The sequence below is a fragment of the Carassius auratus genome, chromosome 22 (assembly GCF_003368295.1).
Source record: "Carassius auratus strain Wakin chromosome 22, ASM336829v1, whole genome shotgun sequence".
NCBI lineage: Eukaryota > Metazoa > Chordata > Actinopteri > Cypriniformes > Cyprinidae > Carassius > Carassius auratus.
In genome coordinates, this window is record NC_039264.1 from 29,232,680 (window position 1) to 29,256,247 (window position 23,568).

Here is a 23,568-nt window from a genome sequence, read left to right on the forward strand (position 1 = left end):
GAATTAGTTAAACCCAAAATGAAAATTCTGTCAGTAATTGCTCACCCTCATGTCATTCCAAACCCGTAAGACTTTCGTTCATCTTTAGAACACAAATGAAGATATTTTTGATGAAATCGGAGAGCTATCTGACCTTCCATAGACAGCACCGCAACTCAAATGTTACCAGGTCTAGAAAACGTATAGTAAATACGTTGGTAAAAAAGTTCATGTCACATCAGTGGCTCACCTTCAGTAAATCTTATTTCATTGCAATTCCGTGTCACTAAACCACCACTTACCCTTCAATCTCACCAGGATATTATCTACTATCCTTGGCAGAAGTACATGCATAAATCCAGTACGACTGATCTTACTTTTTGCTTATTTAATATTCGCTCATTAACAAAAAACGAAGGACCTCTTATTTATAATCTCCTGAATGACAGTAAGTTTGACTTTCTTTGTCGCACTGAAACATGACCACAATCCCATGATTTTTGGCAGCTTATCATTTGTATTTATTACTTAAACAACAGATAAAAACAATATGTGGTTTTTACTGATTAGCAGTGTTGGGGGTAACACATTACAAGTAACATGAGTTACGTAATTAGATTATTTTTTCAGGTAACTAGTACAAGAAAATATAGAAGTTACTTTTTTTCTCCATTTATTGATGGAAAGCTCTCCTGTCCCCGTGTTGAGAGAAATTGGGAGTAAGATGTTACTTTAGTTCTAGAATAAATCTGAACATGCAATAATTCAACTCACTCTAAAAAAAAAAAAAGATTGATTTCCTCAAAATCCCCCCCACCCCCCCAAAAAAACAAACAAACAAACACTTAAAAGCAACTCAGAATAAGTTGCAAAGCTGCAATAATGAAATATGTTAAATAATACAAATATCTTTTATGTATTTAATCCCATTTTATTAACCAATTTGCTGCTGACCTTCAACGATCCAATTCAACCAAAAATTACACAAGATAAACATTTATTCTTCTGTTATTGCTGAAGAGCATTGATCTTTCTTATTGTGCATTTTACTGTACATTTGTGAATTTACATTTCGTTCAGCCTAAGGCTTTTGGTGCAAAAGGGCTTTTACATTTGCCCAAAATAAACATTCTTATACTAAAAGCAAACAAGCAAGCCCAGCCCAGATTTAACAAGTAACGTAAAAGTAACGAATCTCATTACTTTCAATAAAAAGTAACTAAGTAACAAATTAGTTATTTTTTAGGAAGTAACGCAATATTGTAATGAATTACTTTTAAAAGTAAGTTTCCCCAACACTGCTGATTGGGCATCCATAGAGAAAATTTCCATGCCGCATATAGGGTTATGAGTGTGCTGGATGACTACTGACATCCACAGAGGTGATCATTTTGGAGAAGAGAGGTTAGGAGAACGTTATAATAACATTCTTTGAACTTAAAATTAATGGTAGGGGAATGTTATAATAATGTTCTGGGAGCCAAAAACTAACATTTTGGGAATGCTAAGAAAACTTTCCTGGCCAATCAAAAACAAACCATAAAAAATAACGTTCTGTGAACCAAAAATGTTCCAGTAACCAAAAATTGTTAGCTGGGTATGTAATTGCCAGTAGTCTCATGAAGCCTCCCTGTTGGTAAGCTGCAATGATGATCGCTTTGTCTTATTAACTGAGTTTGGATTGTTTTCTAGCCCAAAGCTGAACTTACACAATAGATCTTTTTTTTTTTTTGTCAGCTTCTAGTCCTGTTAGTAGAGTCAAATATGTGTTATTTGTGATGGTAAGAGTGTGTGTATTAAACTTCTTGTAAACTCTGAACCTCTTGTTTATTTTACTATTTACTATTCATTTAAGTCTTTTGTCATCATTGAGCTGCACTCTAACCAATCTACGGTCCTGTTTGTCCCAGTTGCGTTTACCAGGACAATAAAAAGCAGCCTTGAGTGACCACGCACCCATCTCACAGTATTTATCATTCCACCATCTCCAACACAGTCACATAATTACCAGCTGGAGTGCCCATAATGTCCCTTAGAGAGCATAAAAAATGAACTGGAAACATAGACTGGAACGAAGCGGTCATCATATTTTTTCTTCTTCTGTGGATTTATTGGCAGATTGCTTAAGTGTGAAGGGATACCCGTCTAGGTATCCATAATCTGATCTATATTCTATTTCAATGTCTAATTTTCTTAATGAATTTTAAAATTGCTTTTATATTTATATAAGATCATAAATACTGGTTCAAATTTATTTAAACTAAAAATATCCATGAACCTCCCTTCTGACACAGTGTACATGACGAGTCCCAAATCAGATTCCCTTCTTCACCCAGAGAATACAAAAAACACTGGTTGAGGATTTTTGCTCTTCTTTTCAAAATTATTTTTAATTTTTGTGAAAATCATTACAATATAGGCAGCTGGGTGAAAGCGGAGCTGGGTACAGAAACAGTACCTCACTACTTAACAAGACTGCACATACTGAAAAGATATATTATTTCAAAAACGATACTACCTTGATAATAAATTTAGTTCAGGAGTTTGCTATGCACATACACAGATTAATGCACCCTCTTAAAACTGAACCAGCAGGTGATGCTAATGAGCTAAAAAAAATTATATATATATATATATATATATTATATTTGCTGGCATATTTCATATGTCAGCAGCTGCATAAATTATAATAATACACTAATAATGATGCAAATAATAAGGATAATACGATAATGATAACAAGCCTATAATCAAGCGATGAAAGAAAACCCATGTAAAATAAGCTTATACACTTAAAATAACCTGACTATTTCTTATTAAAAATAAATGAAATTAATTTTTAAAAAACATTAAAAGGAAAATGATAAATCATTAAAAGAACTGAATGTTAATCTAAAAATATAACTGAAAACTGAGCCAGTTGTGTGAAAGTAAAAATGTTCTGGCAAAGAGTGGATACACTAACAAAGTCAGAATACATGATTCATCTGTGAGCATATGATGATGATGATGATGATGATGATGATGATGATGACGTCTGTTATGATCTATCCTTTTTTCAAATTGGATGTGATGTCATACACCACAATACATGCAGCAGCCACACCCACCAGAACAGAGATGACCAATCGGGTCACAACTTCAGGAAAATGACAGCAGAAGGTACAATCTGAGGAAATAAAAAATAACATGAAACAGGACAGTACATTTGGACACCAACATTTCTTTTGAGGAGGACAATGTCATAGTCACTGGAGTTAAGAGAGTTGCAGGGGTGTGAATCTTAGTGCAGCTTAAATTCTGCACAACTATGTGTTAAGTCTGCTTAAGTTGTTGCCTGAAAAAATAAATGAATAACTCTACTATATTCAACACGGCCAAAGTATGGCAGGACATTAGATAAGTTCCAGAGTGAAACTGGAACTTTCATGCATTGTTTTTGGCATTATCTAGTTCTATTACAGGATGGAAGATGGATAATATTTTTAAATAACATTTAATGAAGACCCTAATTACACTGTTACACATTTCAAAGGGTGTTTACGGTAACTTACTGGCAACTACCGTGATATATCGCATTATACCAGCACATGTCTAATGGGCACCGGCACTCACTGTGACAGAGGAACTGTTCACTTGTCATGTGGAGCCACCTTCAAATCACCACAATCGACAAATTCAGAATGTTTTTATTTATTTATTTATAGTTTTGTTTTGCTCAGTAATAAAGGATCAATACATATTTATATGCAGTCAGGTTAATTATTTGATTTGTATCTCATCTTACAGAAGATGAAATCTCTAAACTTATCATCCCCAACCACCCTACCACCTGCCCTCTACACCTAATCCCCCCTGTTTCCAGTTATTTCTCCTGCACTTTTGCCTTCACTCCCACACATCATTAACACATCTCTTCTCACAGGCATTTTGCCAACTGATTCAAGCAGACTCGGGTAACCCCACTAAAAAAAAAAAAAAAAAAAAAAAAAGTCTACACTAGACATCTGTTGAAAGCTCCAGTTCCGTTTCTCTCCTCCCTTTCATAGCTAAATCACTTGAACATGTTGTGTTCAACCAAGTGTCCTGCTTCCTTTCATTGAAAAATCTGCTGGCCTATAACCAATCTGGATTTAAAAGTGGGCATTCAACTGAAAAAGCCCTACTGTCAGACACTGAAACACTACGGAGTGCAAGAGCTGAGTCCAAATCTTCAGCTCTTACTCTGCTAGATCTATCTGTTTCGATACTGTAAATCATCTAATCCTTTGTCCACACTCTCATTGCTGGGCATCACCGGAACTGCACTCCACTGGCTTGAGTCTTACCTCACAGGTAGGTCCTTCAGGGTGACTTGGGGAGGAGAGGTATCCAGATCACACCAACTGATCACTGGGGTTCCTCAGGGATCAGTTATTGGACCCCTCCTCTTCTGTAAATACACTTCATCACTGGGACCCATCATTCAGGCACATGGGTTTCCCTACCACTGATATGCTGATGACATGCAGCTTTGCTTCTCATTTCAACCAGAGGATTCAATGGTACCTGCACGCATCTCAGAATGCCTGACAGACATCTTGATCATGCATGTTTGCACTACACATCAGGAAGATTCCTTCACAGAACAGTGTCCTAACAGAAAATGCACCACAACTTCTTGTCCATGCCATTGTCATTTCATTGCAATGCTCTTCTGGCTGGACTTATTCAGAATCCAGCAGCACATTTTTTTTTTCCGTTGAACCCAAGACAGCCAATGTCTCACTGCTTCTCATTTCTCTGCACTAGCTTCCAGTTGTGACTCGAATCAAGATGTAGGAAGTTCCTACAGAACATCCATGGTCTATGCACCCTCCTACCTCAAATCTCTCCTATGTGTCAATATCCTCTTCAGAAGCTTGCGTTCAGTAAACGGGTAGTGGGTCATGCATGGTCCCATCACAGAGGGCAAAAAACCCCCAAAACAAATCACTCTTAAGGATGTTTTTTTTCACCATACCCTGTTGGTTGAATGGCCTACCTAATTCCATCCAGACAGCCAAATCCCTCTCAGTTTTCAAGGTACAACTAAAAACAGATCTTTTCCTTTGAAAAAAAAAAAAAAAAGAAAAAAAAAAGTTTTGTGTACGGAGGTGATTTGGCTGTTTACATGTTGTGCATCTCACATAGATGATTGTAATATGAAAAGCGAAAGTAACTTGTGGGTGTGATCACGTCACAGATAATGAGCTCAAATGGGAAAAACTGTACACTGTGCTGATTTCATACACATTACTTTATCACAGAATATTTATCAACATAATTTACATAATTACAAATTTACATAATTTAAAAGCAGACATTTCAAGCTTTCTATAGACATATTTGTAATGTCTGTGTGTAAAGTATTTGCTGAGTTCTGGCTCATTTGTATCAGACAGTGAAGACAGAAAGCACACCCTGTTTTTTATTTTATTTTACAAAAGCACAAAGTTATGTTGCTATTGTGAGTGTAGAGAAATAAAAGTAGACACGTAACCATTTCAAATGATGTATAACACTTATCAGTGTGACCAAAATGGACAGAGTATTTTTAGTGTCTTTCACACTGATCAGAAAAAAAATGAGCCAGTTGCGCTGGCGTGACTGTCGACCCCAGGGAGTTAATTATCATGTGTTATAACAGTTTTAAGTTGAAATGTGTTTAAAAACTGTATATAAATTCTTATAAAACAAAATAATTGTATTAAATGGCAAGGTTCAATAAGGGACACAAGAACAGAAATATTAAAATGATGATTCTGTTTGGTGTGAGCCCTGACTTGTAGTATTGTATTCAAGGTATAGATACGACTACAGATAAAGCATTTGTAGTGAAAAGATCGCACAATGATTACCTTTCATTGAACATGGTTGACAGTGTTGAGTGTTGTTGAGATGTGTGGTCTGGATGGTGAATGAATAAGCCACAACACAGCTGTAGAAATCATCCAGACACTCCACCTCCAGAGGTAGAGAGAGACTGATGCTGAGATCAGACACACTGATTCTGGACAATAAACTGTTTCCTTTGTACCAGGAGAGAGTCACATGACCCACATTCACCACTGAACACAACAGTGAACATTTGGACATTGATGGTGATGAACAGTTTTGAAGAGTTACTGCTTATGACAGGAACAGGCAGACGAGCTGAAAGAGAAATAGGAATGTATAAGATCTGTAATGAATACTATACAAACCTTGTGATGCTGACCATCTGAATGAAACACTTGATTTTGATTTTGCTGAATACAGCCATATGTTACAACACACTCAAAGACCATAATCTAATGTGTGTTAACAAACAATTATACTGATAGAAAATGGAGCTCAAAAAATGTCTTGTTTGAACAACTCCTGAAAAGGTTTGCTGTCTTGGAATAATGGCTGTTCAGTCACTTACCGTATTTTTCGGACTATAAGTCGCACCTGAGTATAAGTCGCATCAGCCCAAAAATACGTCATGATGAGGAAAAAAACATATATAAGTCCCACTGGACTATAAGTCGCATTTATTCAGAACCAAGAGCCAAGAGAAAACATTACCATCTCCAGCCGCGAGAGGGCGCTCTATGCTGCTCAGTTGTAGACTACAGCAGCACTGAGCAACATAGAGCGCCCTCTCGCGGCTGGAGACGGTAATGTTTTCTGTAAGTTAATTTCTCTTGGTTCATGTCAAATTAATTTGATGAATAAGTCGCAGGACCAGCCAAACTATGAAAAAAAGTGCGACTTATAGGTACGGTAAATACGGTAATCTATTAAGCATTAGTGGCCCTTGTGTCGCTGAGGCAATGATTTATTACTGTGGAGGCAGTACTGTAATGTACTAGAGGTGTAAAACGTCCTTTCATTAATTTCATTTTAATATTTTTTTTTCAAAAGAGAAAGAAGTTTTGAGGTCTGTAACTTAAATACTATTTTTAACTTAATGTTTTTTCCTCAGTATGCAAAAATAAAAGGCTTTTGTGTAAAGACGGTACTTCTTATACATGCTTAAAAAAAAGAAGAATAAGAAGAGAGTGAGACGTATTTTTCTACTCACCAAAGACAGTAACAGTGAATCCATATGTAGTATCTGTGCTACTGTTACTGATGGTCACTTCATAAAGTCCAGAGTCTGTGGTTCTGGTGTCTGTGATGGTCAGAGATCCAGTCTGATGATCCAGCTGCAGTCTGTCTCTGAATCTCCCATCAGAAACAAGGATTGGATTGATTTTAGCTATGACAGATCTCTCATTCCCAAAATACCACACTATCTTATCATCTGTCTGTATTTCTGTAAAACCAGAGTTTAGAGTGACAGAATCTCCCTCCATCACTGACACTGACTTCACTGTATCTGTTTCACCAAACACACCTGAAGAACAAACAGAAAAAGATTCTGTCACACATATTACAATTAAGTTTAATAAAGCTTTTACTGAAGTTTAAAGTTGTTTTGAAATTACAAACATTTGAAATGTGGAAAGTTTGAAATGGCAAAAGACTGAAACAACAGCATGGAAAATAGATGGCCAGGTACAAAAACATGTACAGGATGGATGATATCTGAATTTTAGTAGATTCTTATAAACAATTTTATAAACCTGATTTTTTAAACTTATATATCTAGTATTTATTTATTTTACCACGTATTGACAGAGGACAGTAGGCTATAGAGCACTGACAGTTAGCAAAGCAGGAGAGAAAATGAAATGGATTAGGGAAAGGACCACAAGTTGAGTTTTCATTCATTTATTTTTATTCGAGGTGAAACTGAAGCTCATTGGAACATTACATCCTACTGGGAAAATATAAATGCTTTGTACCTCAAATGGGAATATCTGACTGAAAATACAGCTGTTATGTTTAGCATCATAGCTTTAATTTCATGAGATAAACACAAATAATTAGTAAAAATCTGAATCCAGACTACATCTCATAATATCGAAGAAAAATGCAAGAACACATTCTGTGACTTATTTAAATAGTGTTTAGTTGAACACCAGAACCAAAAAATGTAACTTACCAACCAGACAAGTAAAACCAAACCAGGCAGCTACAAAAGTTTTTTCTTTAAACATCATCTTCCAGCTGTTTTTAAAGAAAAGATCTGAGAGCTGTGTGGTCTTAAGTCAATGATATATATTTTTAAACTGCGTCTGTCTTTGTGTCTTGACTGAGTGAGCATGTGTGAAGAGTGTGGTGGCTAGAGTCCAGTTTTGCAACAGTGATGTTTTGTGTGTGTGTGTGTGTGTGTGTGTGCGTTTTTGTTTCCCTCCACATTTCATTAGGCTTTGTGATTCATTTAAGACCTCAACATAACAATCTTGGACTGGAATAAATAACATGATTGTATTTGTCTTTAATAGAAAATGATTATTGAGAGTTTGTATTTCTCACCAAACAGAAATTTTCTCTGTTGCCGTTTTAAATGAGTGGGCAAACTGGAAGCAATGAGGTGTTTTCTTTTGCAATGGTACAAAATTACACTTGTTCTGTCCCAAAAGGCTCAGCTGATGTGGACATTTTTACAGATGTTACTGTTTTTGTAACACAAACCACAAATAACAGTCTGGTTTTCATAACTTTTCTCTTAAGAGAATATATCTGCCTTTAAACAAACAAACAAACAAAAAAAGATAAAAAGATTCAACATTTATAATTTGATATCAACAGATATGAAGATTTTATTGTGATGCATTTTTTTGGCCATATCACAGCCCTATTGCAAGATTTAAAAATACATATATTTTGTATATAAGAGATTTAAATGAAATACTTAATATAAATGGACTAAAGTGTGTCTAAGATAAGTTTTTTTTTTTCATCCAGCATTTCAAATATGGCAATTAATTGGTGTCAGTGAATGTAAAAGGAAGTGTGTTTGAGGGGTTGTGGTCTAATTCAGTCTGGTGGAAGTTAGCAAATAGTTTGCACTGTCAACAGTTTCTTCACTACGCAGCTTTACGACTGGTGCTCTCGGGTTTTCAAACATAATTGAATCTCTTTTAAACCTCTGAAGTGTTGAAGAAAATGCTTCACACATTGGCTTTTTGCTATTTGTGCTTTTGGTGTCTGGTTGGTAAGTTATTGACATGTTTTATGATTTATTGTTGCATGCTATAAATCAAATAATCTGGTCCCAGATAAAGGGTAGAAAATAGATGGATGGATGTTGCATGTTATTTGTGCAGTGCTCTAATGAATTTCAATCCCACCATCAATTTATACTAGACCGAATTTTACAAAATTTCGCTATATTATGCATGTAATTATTATTATTATTTTGTTTATTTTTTTTACCTGGCCATTTATGTTCCATGATGCCATTTAATTTTTTTTTACCTTTCCAACATTTGTAATTGAAAACGGTTTCAGTTAAAACGTCATTCAACTTATCTTTAACATGTGTGATTGAGAATCTGTTTGTGTTTGTTCTTCAGGTGTGTTTGGGGAAACAGATAGAGTAAAGTCAGTGTCAGTGATGGAAGGAGATTCAGTGAGTCTAAACTCTAGTCTTACTGAAATACAGACAGGTGATAAGATAGCATGGACATTTGGACCTAACATGTCTCTCATAGCTAAAATCAGTCGAGAGACCCAAACAATCCATGATGGTCCTGATGGGAGATTCAGAGACAGACTGCAGCTGGATCATCAGACTGGATCTCTGATCATCACAAACATCAACACTACAGACTCTGGACTTTATGAAGTGACCATCAGTAACAGCATAACAGAGATGAATTACAAATTCACTGTTACAGTCTACGGTGAGTAAATGGGATCCTGGGTAATCTTTAGTTCATTATTATATCCTGTATATTCATAGTCTGATGCATGTGTCACAATGTACATTCCTAAACCCTGAGTTACCGTTATTACTTGCAATGTCAACACTCATCACTGGATAAACAAAAAAAACTTTTTGCCAGTTGGAAATGGGTAGGTTCTTCAGAACCTGCATAAAAATTAAACATAGTAGGTTTTATTACGGCCTTTTCCTGAGCCTGAAGCCTGTACTGTGCAACAGGGATATTTTTTTTTATTATTATAAAAAAAAAAAAAAAAGCAATAGCAGCAAAAGCAATAGCACTATATCTGTCATTTTCTTGTCTCAAATATAAATAACAGTTTAACCATTTGCATAAGTTGTTAAAGGTGTGGCTCTGTGGATAGCCCTTGGCTCCTAATCACAAGGTTGTGGGTTTGAATCTCATATATAGACTAAAGATCTTCCTTCATTTTATTTGCATTTTGCTTTGTGTAATGTAGTTCATAGATGGCCTTATGACTGCTGCTTGAAGATATTTCATCCATAATGTATTTTTGTTTGTTTTATCATGGTTTCAGCTTCTCTGCCTGTTCCTGTCATCAGCAGAGACTCTTCCCAATGTTCATCATCATCATCATCTTCATCACAGCAGAATTGTTCATTGTTGTGTTCAGGGGTGAATGTGGGTCATGTGACTCTGTCCTGGTACAAAGGAAACAGTTTATTGTCCAGCATCAGTGTGTCTGATCTCAGCATCAGTCTCTCTCTACCTCTGGAGGTGGAATATCAGGAGAAAAACAGCTACAGCTGTGTGATCAACAATCCCATCACAAACCAGACCACACATCTGGACATCAGTCAACTCTGTCAGCCATGCTCAGGTATATAAGCAGTGATATTAACATTTATTTATTTGTGTCAGTTAGCTTTGGTTTCAATAATTTTGTCTATATCAGTGATGTCCGGTTAGTGAACGAATCGTTCAATTTAACCGGTTCTTCTTAGTGAACCAGTTGAACCAGTTCACCAAATCGAATTGAATCATTTGAAACGGTTCGCGTCTCCAGTAAGTATTAATCCACAAATGACTTAAGCTGTTAACTTTTTTAATGTGGCTGACACTCCCTCTGAGTTAAAACAAACCAATATCCTGGAGTAATGCATGTACTCAAACAGTACACTGACTGAAGATGAACACCAAGCAGAGCCAGATAACGAACAATAGACTGACTCTTTCACGAGTCAAGAACCGGTTGCATCGGTTTTCGGATCACCAGTACACTGAACCGAAAACCGTTTCTGTCAGATGTGTCAAATTTGAGAACCGATGAATGGATGATACCGCGCATGCATGCAATTTTTTCAAGAGAACAAAATGCATATCGAAGTATTTTGATAAACATCAGAAAGTGAGATAAAATAACTATATTTTAATTAGCATTTTTTAAAAGGATGAATGTATCTAATCTGTGTATTTTGTGAAATTATTATGTTAGATTATAGGCCAAAGGGGTTTTCAGGGAAGTTGGACAATAATTAAGACTCTAAAGACTCTATGTTTAATAGGAATAAGGGATGATTTATGAGATATCTGTACTGTACCCTGTATTTATAGTTAATGATGACACGTTCACAAATTGAGTTTGTAGTAAACAGAACATGAACACGAGTAGAGCAGCTGATGAAACTGAACTGCAGCACGTGCTGGTTGGAGCGATTCTCGTTCTTGAGTCAAGAACCGTTTGCATCGGTTTCCGGATCATCAGTACACTGAACCGAAAACCGTTTCATTCGTACGCGTTTGATTTGAGAACCGATGAATTGATGATACTACGTATGCATGATTCAGCATGAAGCCGACTGACTCACAGAGCGTCTGAACCGAACTGATTCTTTTGGTGATTAATTCTGAACTGATTCTGTGCTAATGTTATGAGCGCGGGTAAACCGAAGGCTTGAATCAAGGGCAATCTGGTGAAACGTAAGTTTATTTAATAACAAATAAATCACAATAGATTAAGTATAGTGGATCATGGTTTCTCCCCTTATTTATTTATTTTATATCTTCAAGACTGAAATCCTTGTATCCACATTATTGCTGTTACTGTATTTGGGTGCGTTGTTGCAAAACTTAAAATGTAAACATTTCCTGTTTATGAGGTTTTTGACCGACTAAAGTTATGATAACTTATTTACGATATTTTTCTTCCTTTAAGCAACAAACCAGAAAGAAGGAAAGTGTGCATAAACAAGATATTTGGTATTTAATAGGCCAAACTGGCTTTTGGCTATTGAAAACAATAATCGTAACCATCTGAAATTAACTGCAGTAACAGCACAGTAAGTAGCCTACATTCAATACAAACATAGATGATACAGAAATCAGCATTTAGCTTTTGTTTTTGAATTGGGTTGAAACTACATAAAACTGGCCTTAAATGAAAACATTAACTGTAACCATGTGAAATTAAAGGCAACAACTGCATAGTTCTCAGTGTTTCCCACATAATTAGATTCTATTTGCGGTGGTGTTTGGGGACCGGGGAAGGGGTATTAAGTTACACTGTAAAAATTTTTGCCGTTAAATAACAGTAATTTTCTTGCAGCAGGGGTGCCAGTAAAGTACTGTTAATTTACAGCTCTTAACCATTAATTTACCAATCTTATTTTTTAACAGTATTTTACCGTAAATTATAACATGGAAATTAACTCCACTCCCACTGCTTCAAACAGTTCGAGTTTTTAAAACTAGCATTCCTACGATGTTAGTACTATGAACTTATTTAATTTGAGTCCACTGAGAAGGAATATTTCTTACACTTAATGTGCAGTAATAAAGTAACTAAATACATGACTTTTACTCAAATCACTGCAGCTCATTGTCAGCTGTATTACACATGTATGTGCTGAAGTACTTAACACAGAGATCACCACTGTATCAGCGACTCCACATTTACTGCCTTTATATAAAGCAGCAGTAAATCAGAATTTGTGGCTCATCATTGAGTGAAGCACCGGCTATACTCTCCAGCACAATGGTGAACAACAAAACTACATTAAACTAAATGATCTCTCTTGTGCAAACACACATTAATACAGTCAAGTTCAGTATTTACTCTCATTATCAGTGTATGACTTTGCCTAATTTTTTTCTATGGATGTTTACAAATATTTTAGTTAAATTAACTTTTTTTTCATTTGGTAAATCTGACGTTTACATTTTACAGTATATTACTGTTTTTCCTTGACTTGACGGCAAAAAACTGTAGAAAAACACTTTTTTTTGCTGGCAACCATTAATTTACGGCAAGAAACAGTAGAAAAACAGTTATTTACTGGCAGCAGGGGTGCCAGTAAATAACTGTTTTTCTATAGTTTGTTTCCTGTAAATTAATTACAGTTTAATACTGTTAAATTATGTTTCATGCCGTTTTTTCTTCATCTTAAATCTTTAACCCTTTAAACCCCACAACAAAATCCTCAGTTTTAAATGAACACTTATAATGTGAGCACACTACAGAGTGTTAGAGTAACACTGAATCAGTGAAGTTAATGAGATAATTTGGTGATTAATTGATGATTGAGCATTAGTGATAAACACCTGCAGAATCACTGAAGGAAAGAGAAACACAAGAACTACAAATGACTTCAGCCACAGCCTTAGATGAAATCAACTGAATAAAAGAATACATCAAATCTCTCAAGATCTGATTAAACAACTACTAAAACAGCTTCACCAGATTCACATTACTAACCAGACTGACTTTATTTCTGTCAGATGTCTACAGAAGAACTTATGGAGAGTTAAATAGGTTTAGGTGTTTTTTCACTACCATGATGGAGATCAGTGTTTACTTTAGTTGGGCTCTTGAACGTGACTTTTCAACAACTAAGGTTTTTTTTTTTTTCATGCTGTAACAATGCGCCTTTGGAACCTGTTATAGCAAAACAAAAGTACACAGAAGAAAAGAAATCTGATATTGTTGTTTATAGATTGACAAGAACAAATACTATTATTTCTGATCTAATCCCGTGTCTCTTCTCTTATTGAATATTGATACTACAGCATAAGAAGATACACTGCTGAGCCATAAGTTATGAAAGACTGTTAAGAAAATTTCACTCATAATAAATAAAATAAAAAACCTTTGCTGATATTTAGACAGAAAGATCAAGAATCAGCGTATGAATCACAACAATGGTGACAATCCACAAAATAAATAAACATATCAGTTCTGAACATCACAACACATGCTTCTAAAACTTAAGACAAATGCAAAATTATAAGCACATAAGAATTCAAGAAAATAAGTGAACAATTCAGGGGCATAATTTATTCATGCCGCAATGCATGCTGGGAATCATGGATGAGTTTTATCCTGTGCTGGTACCCAGCATGCATTGCTTAATGAACCTTTTGATTGTCACCATTGTTGAGATTCATATGCTGATTGTTGATTTCTCTCTTTGAGTGTTGTGGGGACTGCTGCCCGAAATACTTTTTAACTAAAACTAGTCGTTAAATCCATAAATACTGGTTATCACACTACTTTTCAATCTTACAAAATTGAAGTGTCATTCACTCAAATATTTCAACACCAAATTAATATTTGATTATTATAGCAACACTTTAAGTCAGTCTAGTAGATCATGCCTGTTAGAAACAACCATAATCACTTGACTATCAAAATTAATACTGCTGTAACAGATGCATCATAAAGATACAAATACAGCAATAAAACAAAATGTAAAGTGCAAAACTCAATGGTCAGGAGCCCAACTAAAGTAAACACTGATCTCCACCATGGTGATGTCAAACGAAACAGTAACATTATCATCTAAATCTCTGTAATTCTCAATAAGATCTTTCGATCTCTGTTCTCTGATCTGATAGAAATAAAGTCAGTCTGGTTAGTAATGAGTGAAGTTGGTAAATCTTCAGTTGATTTCATCTAAGGCTGTGGCTGAAGTCAGTTGTAGTTCTTGTGTTTGTGTTGTTTCTTTTTTCTTCAGTGATTCTACTCGTTAACAGCAGCTGTTGATCATTGTCTGAATTCACTCATTAATTTTCATTCTCTCTGTCAGGTGGACTATATTAGTAAACTCATGTGGAATAGTGAATGAGGGTGTAGGGTGTGATTTGAAACACAGCCGCTGAGTGTCGACTTTGAACGTTGTTAATTTACGATTTTTAACAGCGATTTTTAACAGTGTATATATCTTAGTGTCATACCTTAAAGGGATAGTTCACCCAAAAATGAAAATTCTATCATCGTTTACTCACCCTCAAGTTGTTCCAAACCTGTATGAGTTTCTTTGTTCTGCTGAACACAAAGGAAGATATTTGGAAGAATGACAGAATCAAACAGATCTCGGTCACCCATTGTCTTCCATAGTAGGAAAAAATATATACTATGGTAGTCAATGGGGACCGAGATCTGTTTGGTTACAAACATTCTTCCAAAATAAATTAATTAAATAAATGCATTTAGCAGATGCTTTTATCCAAAGTGACTTACAGTGCATTCAGGCTATCAATTTTTACCTATCATGTGTTCCCGGGGAATCAAACCCACAACCTTGCACTTGATAAGGCAAAGCTCTACCAATTGAGCTACAGGAACACTGTATATCAAATATCTTCGTTTGTGTTCAGCAGAACAAATAAACTCATACAGGTTTGGAACAACTTGAGGGTGAGTAAACGATGATAGAATTTTCATTTTTGGGTGAACTATCCCTTTAAAGACATTGCTATTGCTAAATTGCTATGCCATTGCTACACTTTCTATGCTATGACTGCTCCACAGACTTCTTGATGCAAATTTTGCTCACACACATACACACAAACCTGGACCTGGAGATGGACACACCCACACACACACACACACACACACACACTCAAACTCACAAACTTACTGACACACTCAAACACAGGCTCACACACTCAAACATTCAAAAAGACTCACACACACACACACACAGACTCAGACACACAGGCTCACACACACACACAAACCTGGAGATTGAGGTGGACAAAAACCAACACACACTAACCTGAACCTGGAGATAATAATAATATAATGCCTAGTCTGGTGGCTGTGATATATATAATTAAACCTACCAACGTCCGTTGCCATAATTTTTGGAATGACTGATCGCGAGAGGAAAAAAAATGACGTTTTAGTCGCATAACATCAGTTAATGGAAACGCTGTCATTTCGCAATAGTCGTTTATCGATATTTAGAAAAAAACACAAAAGTTTTGTGCGAATCTGTAATGGAAACACATAGACTAACTTCTCAGAGTTATGTTGAGCAACAGTGTTCATTACTAACCATTCAACTCCGGATTGATTCTGGAATCTTCGCTGGGGGAATAAGCATTAAGCACCGGTGATCGGTCCTCTAACTAACACATGCTCATGTTTTGATTCAGATCATGTTCGAAGAGGAGGGGCTCGTCGCACGTGCCTCCGTTGTCAGTTTGTTAGTGGGAGGGAGCAAGCAGCGCGCAGCTCTACAATAAAATACAATTGTACCCATATTAAATAGTTTAAAAATCTGAATCAATCCGTGGCGGTCAGCGTTGATATTGTGGTGGTCCGCCACAAATTAATGAATGTATGGGAAACCTTGGTTCTACAGTCCAAACAACACAATCAACACACATTCATTAAGATGTTTCTTAATCAGCATTCAGTATTTGTTTTAGTTTTTAAATTTGGTTTTAAATTAAAAAAAAAGGTCTTTAGCAGTGAGACTAAATAAAAGTGTGCTATATGAATAAATTATTGCAAAATGTTAAAATCAAATAATGTTGGTGGGAATAAAACAAAGATGCAAAGTGTTTCATTCATCCAATAAAAAAGGGGTAATGATTCACATCTAGATTTTTTTACTTGAGCCAATGAAAACTATTAAAATATAGATGTGAATCATTACCCTAATTTTTTTAATTGGATGAATGAAACACTTTTTTTTTTCAGTGTGCTACAGCAGGTGATTTTTAAATCAAATTAGCTCACGCAGCTTCAGTGAGCACAGGAAAGGGACTCTTATTTTGTTCTTCTGTGCTTCCTGTTATCTGTGCCTCAGACATGTAGCTCTGCACTTCCAGTGCTAAATGGCTGCCCGTGTCCTGCGCACAGATTTCGAAATTCTTCCAAACATATGACATGATAGCGAATGATTACTATGTAGTATGTGCACGCGGGCACACTTCCAGAAAAATCGGCCGAAAAAAAGACCAAAAACCAGCTGGTCAACCGGTGCATCCCTAGTTTTTACAACCGGTTTATTGAATCGAACTGTCTGAAAGAACCGGTTCGCAGAAAAGAACCAAACTTCCCATTACTAGTCTGTATTCTGTTGTTCGTGTGTTCCTTTGTTTGATTTTCCGCTCTTCCTTTGTTGTCATAGTTACTGATATAATTAGTTCTTGAGTTCAGCTGTGCTTCATTAATTTACTTTGTTTGTATTGGTGTTCATTTTTATTTCACCAACGACAACTAGACAATAAAGAATTAAAACTCTTTTTGAATGACAAAAACTGACAAAAATCTATTGACATTTTTGTCCACAAATAAACATGTTAAAGGTGCCATATGCAAAAATTGAGGTAAAAATATCCAAAACATGACCTACACGCATCAAAAGAATGAGAATAAATAATGTGGAAAGTACAGCCCACTACTTCATTTCAGTTCAGGGAAGAGAGCGTCACCCGCTACAGGCAAACAACCGCGCTCGGAAACACAAATCAAATACGATAAGAAAAGGAGCCGAACCAGAGTAAACATCGGCACTGTTTTCAATCGCTGGAGACAACTGATGGACCTGAAAGAAATGAGGTTCGACTCAGAACTTGCAACATTTCTTTTGTATTGGTAAGTTAGATGCTGTTAGTATTTCGCTAGAAGTTTGTTTTATATGTTTGTGTATTTGTTTTCGGGAAGTTATAACATAGAAATGTATCTAAGGCTGTTCGATAAACATGCTAATGTTAGCAATGGCTAACCGTAGCTGCGTTTGATAATTAGCTAGCTATAACTTACCCATTGTTTTATTTCATAAGTAACCTGCTCTGTCTAGTCTGTTGGTCTCCTCTTTGCTTCGTGGTTTTTCTGTGCGTGAGAAAATTGATGTGTGGCGTGAAAGCGTGTGAAAAGAGTCAATTGCGTGTGTTTCACGGTGAATGCTTGAGAGTTGGCAACTCTGGTTACGTTGGTTGGCGCTAGCTTTGATCAGCTGTCTGATGTTGACCAATGATGTTGACAGAATGCTGTCTGTCAAATTAATTTAATTCAAATAATGTGTATATACAACTCAAAATGTAATATGAACAAAACGAATAGGAACATATTGACTGGTAAAGGTGAAGGGGAGTAGCTTGAAGATGTCATTTTTCAATATCACTTGACATCACCCAATGTTCCTCTGGAGGCAAAACGTCCTCTTTCAGGATTCAGCTATAGCTGTAGTGTTGTTGTGAAGGTAGGGGCGGAGCATAGAGACTATGCCGTTTCTCGTTTGTTACTCTAGAGTAGACCAATTCACTTTATTGAGGCATACTGCCCCCATCTGGTATGGAATGTGGAGTATGACTTGATTTTTTTTGCCAGACATGACAGATTGCACCTTTAAGGAGGGACGAGATTCAGAGTACTCTTTCAGGTTGCATGAACAGAGAATTAGAAACAAAATTATGTAGAATTTTCTGTTTTTACAAGTGTTCATGTAAACACAGTTGATTATGTCGTAAGTGAATGTAAACAGTAGGGATAACGTGTATCAGTACATTGCAGCCATAGCAACTGTGCATTAGCTTTAAAAGGGATAGCAACCTAGTTTAGCCAGTTGCTACCGCCCGGGTCATTGATTTTAATCAAGCAACAAAAGAAAATCACTTGATTATGGACAATACACGGGTAATGTGTCCCGGCAATTGATCCTGGGTTGCTAGATTTTGCTCCTTTCACACTGCCAGTTATTACCCGGAATATGTGCGTGCGTTCACATACAACCCGTAAAGGTCCGGTAACGGCACATGACATCAGGGTGTGACGTGTAATGTATGACTCGAAAATGCTAGGCATGTTAACGATCTCAGCATCAGCATGGATAGTGAGGAGCTAACTGATCTCTGTTTCATTACAGTTTACACATATTTTATCACAAACGTTGATCTGCTTTCAGAACACCTGGTAAAAGAGCAGCACAATAATGTGCATCATCACTATCACACACTCTTTACGGCATTAGTTCTGAATCCGGCAATGTTACTAGGTCCCCAACCCGGTACCCGGAATCAATCCTCAATGTTTGTGTTCACACAGAAGGCGACCCTGCAGTTTCCCAGGGCCAACATGCAGTGTGAAAGGGGCTTATTTTAGCAACGCAAACATGTAAATGCACATCACCTCCATAAAAAAAACTTGAGGGTTCAAGTTCATCTAAGCTACTTTTTGTTTTAGGAAGAAAACTGTTAGGAATAAGCTTTGTATTTACCTCAGAAGAAGAAAGCAATTCAAATATTTTATTCACATTTCACAATGATGGGCCCATTAGGGGAGGATACTTTGTCTTTGAGATGCAAATCACATTAATATTCATTCAGCTTCCATTGTATTCATTGTCACTTCCTTGCATATGGCTGTCTTAAAGGTCTTTTTATTCACGCTTTTTGAAGCTTTGATTGTGTTTACAGTGTACAATATAACATGTGTTTATGTTTCGCGTGTAAAAAAAAAACAGTATTTTTCACACAATTCACCTATCTGTATACCGCTTCAGAAGTACATAATGACTTCTGATTGGGCCAGCGGTTCCTGTGTTGTGATTCGACAACAGCTGAGTGCACGCTGCCTTCCTGGTAACTTGATTGGGCTAGAACACAAATGCTGGAGATGTACTTATAATCATAGGAGCGTTTTTACTGACGATATGCGCATGAAAATCGCATTCGTTTTTTTTTTTGCACAGCCCTAACATCTAGTTAACAAAGCTAAACAGCGTTGCCCTTTGTGTAATAAGTTACAGAAACTGTTAAACGCACCAACTTAAATAATAAAATACACTTACCGGTTGTGGTCCATAAACAACGCCTTCTCCAGACAAAGATGGAACTGCTCCATCTTTTAAGAATAATCTTTGTGCGAATCCGGCATTAAACTTATTGAGATTGAGGAAGTTGTCCTCAGCAAGCTGTCCTCATCAAAATGTGCTGCACATAGTGTTACGTGTAGATTATAATTTTCGGGAACCGAGTTCAACATAAATTGTAACCATTAATCTCCAAGTTCAGCGTCCCTGGGAAGCCCAAACAAAGATGATTGGACTCAGAGATGAAAATAACAGCGTTTCAACGACATGGCAAACACAAATGCAGCTTTTCCTTATTCTCCGTCGGAGCACAACAAGACCACGCCCCCCTTTTTGTGAATTCATGCGGGCGGAGGTTCAAAAAACTGTTTTAGTGACGTCATTACTGCAGGAACTAGAGGGGTGTAGTCCAAACGGGTCGTTCGTTGTAGGCGAATTCTGTTAAATAAAATATCTCGCTTGGCATTGAACTTTGAGCTTTAGAATTTTACAGATATTATTTGTACTCTAACAACAACATTACACACGAACTAAAGTTTAAAACATGGGATCACGAAGAAGGGGAGCTTTAAAGAAGTTAAATCAATTTTTTTGTTTTCTGTGAATGAGCAAGCTGGATGATTTTCACCTTATTTTGTAGCAAAAACTTTAGTCTACCACATCCAGTTTCAAAAAGCCTTGTTTACAAATGTTCAGTATGTGTTTTATGGCATGATTTTAGTCACTTCAAATATTTTGTTTTTTCACTGACCATGCATCAACATTGTTTTCTCAAAAATACAAACTTGTACATATATGCTAATTATATATTATTGTAGCCAGGTTTGTGGCAAATACAGTGTATACAGACTTATCCGTTATTATGTTTAGAAGAAACTGAAAAAAGTGAAAAATCCAGGACATGTAAAAACTGCTCAAGGGCCCAAAACCCCCCTCAGACCCTGGAGGGTTAACTCCCTGGGGTCTACTGTCACATCAGCTCAACCGGCTCACTGTATTCTGATCAGTGTGAAAGACACTAAAAATAAAATTTTGGTCACACTGATAAGTGTTATACATCATTTTAAACTGTTAACTGCCTACTTTTATTTTTCTACACTCACAATAGTAACATAAAATTAAGATGTAGAATAAAGAAGAAAAAACAGGGTGCACATTCTGTCTGATACAAATTAACCAAAACTCAGCAAGTACTTTACACACAGATGAGACAAATATGTCCCATTTGAGCTCATTATCTGTAATGTGATCACACCCACAAGCAACCTTTGCTTTTCATATAACAATCATCCATGTGAGACGCACAACATGTAAATGCCCACTTCGCCTCCATACAGCTTTTTTTTTTCAATAAAAAAAAGAATAGTTTTTAGTTGTGTCTTGAAAATTGAGAGGGATTTGGCTGTCTAGATAGAGTTAGGTAGGCCATTCAACCAACAGGGTATGGTGAAAGAAAACATCCTTGAAAGTGATTTTGTGCCCCTCTGCGATGGGACCCTGCATGAGCCACTACCCGTTTACTGAAAACAAGCTTCTGAAGAGGATGTTGACACATAGGAGACAGTGGAGGTAGGAGGGTGCATAGATCATGGATGTTCTGTAGGAAAGCAACAATGTCTTGATCTTGATTTGAGTCACAAAAGGAAAGTTAGTGCAGAGAGATGAGAAGCAGTGTGACACTGGCTTTCTTGGGTTCATAAAAAAAATAAAAAAGAAGACGTGCTGCTGGATTCTGTCATTAATTACTCAACCTTCATGTTGTTCCAGACTCATAAGAATTTAAATAATCATGGAGAACAAATAAAGATAAGTCTAACTGAAAAGAAATCAGAAGTTTCTGTTCCTTAATTGACAGCCTATACAAAATCATAGCTACATTTCTCACTTCAATGTACTTCTTTAATGGATGACCATGGCCGCTGATGGAAAATTTTCTAGATGAGGTGCCACGTCCAACAATTTTAGCATACATCCCAGTATGATTAATCCCAGTATAAAATGAAAATATTTAGACTTGAAACATTTTAAATAAAGATTTTTTTTGCCAAGTTTAAAATTAAAGATATAGTTCACACAAAAATTTAAATTCTGTTATCATTTACTCACCCTCATGTCGTTCCAAACCTGTAAGAGTTCTTATGTTGAACATAAAAGAAGATATTTTGAAGATTGCTGGTAATCAAAGAGTTGGTGGTCCCCTTTGACTTCGATAGTACTTCTTTTTCACTATAAAAAGTTTTATTACCAGCAATTTTCAAAATATCTTCTTTTATGTTCAGGATAAGAAAGCCACTCTTACAGGTTTGGAACGACATGAGGGTGAGTAAATGATGACAATTTTTCATTTTTGGGTGAACTATCCCCAAAATTCTATCAGGACCACTATCATCAAAGATAGTAGTGACAATAAGCATACAGTTTGGATTGGTGGTGTTATTCTGTTCTGGGCAAGAACTCCCTGTGCATCCTAGCATGGATGAGAGCAGGGAGAGCAGTGATAACAAAAATATAACAAAAACTAAAATAACGACTTTATTCAACAATTCCTCTCCTCTGTGTCTCCAAATCAGCGTAGCCCCATTTTGACACAGATTATTGCACAAGTTAAGGGTACGTATGATGACGAAAGCATGTTAGTGCCAGCCTTCCCAGAACTCATAGAGTCCTATGAATCCTTGTCCAGGCTAACAGTGCTTGTTGTTTGATAAAAAAAAAAAAAAGATTAATAACAATTTAAACGATTTGCCCCGTCGCATCTCGTGCTGACAGATTTTGGCTGTTGCGGTGTGGCACAGCGAGAAAACTGTCACATCCAGTGTACACATGGTGCAACACTGTGGTTGATTTTGATAGAAAAAATCCCCTTTGCCCTTGGGAGGTGACATGTCCTCACAAAAATTCTTGTTCTCCAAAAGCCTCTGCAGCATATCACGTTTTGATATGAAAAATAGCCCCATTGTATTCTTTTTATTAGTGTGACAGTGTGCTTAACATTTTTTGCAAAACAGATTGCTTTTTAAGTCACAAGATAGCTCATTCAATGCATTGTCAACTGCAAGGCATAAGCTGAACACATAACACTGCACAATCCCTGTCCTTATATCACAGAATCAAGTTTAATTGCCAAATCCACACTTTTGCCTTGGATCTCAGCTAGCTCATCTTCATCCACTCCTGTCCCCATGAGATCAGTTTCACTTCATTTCACTGGGTGCCCTCTACATATGACATAGTAAAGACACTGCACTTTGAATTGAATTTGGCTGTGTGTTGTTCAGTTAGCTTGCTCCATACACTTATGCCAAAACAAATCGGTCTCTGTATGTAGCTGAACCAATTGTATGCATTATTAACCTTCTCTTTAAATTATTCTTGAGCTTTTTTGGGGAAGCCAGTAAAAGAAATGGTCTTCCTGACAGTTAGAGAAATGAAAACAGATCGCTCCACAACAATTATCTGCTCCTGCACAAATTTACTTGTCAGCTCATTGATAATGATTATGATGTTATAGACAGACACATTCACTTACACTAATAGCTGTCTTCAGCATTATAGCACCAGGCTCACAGTTTTCTTCTCATTTTCCAGCCTCAGTCTCTCTGATCGTCTTGATCTCTGCTGCTGCTGGATCTCTGTTGATTTTAGCTGCAGTCGGGATCTTCTACGTCTATAAAAAACACAGAAAAACTGATCAAGAAGGC

General features: G+C 36.4%; 1 long non-coding RNA gene across 1 annotated transcript in view; it reads right to left on the reverse strand.

The window, feature by feature from the left end:
• Positions 1-1,286: 1,286 nt before the first annotated feature.
• LOC113040284 (uncharacterized) overlaps positions 1,287-23,568 on the reverse strand; it is a 30,147-nt gene continuing 7,865 nt past the window's right edge. The window contains exons 2-5 of the long non-coding RNA XR_003275174.1: positions 23,397-23,534; positions 7,049-7,363; positions 5,859-6,153; positions 1,287-3,148 (exon numbers count right to left, since the gene is read on the reverse strand). This is a non-coding gene — a long non-coding RNA (uncharacterized LOC113040284). The remainder of the gene's footprint in view (positions 3,149-5,858; positions 6,154-7,048; positions 7,364-23,396; positions 23,535-23,568) is intronic.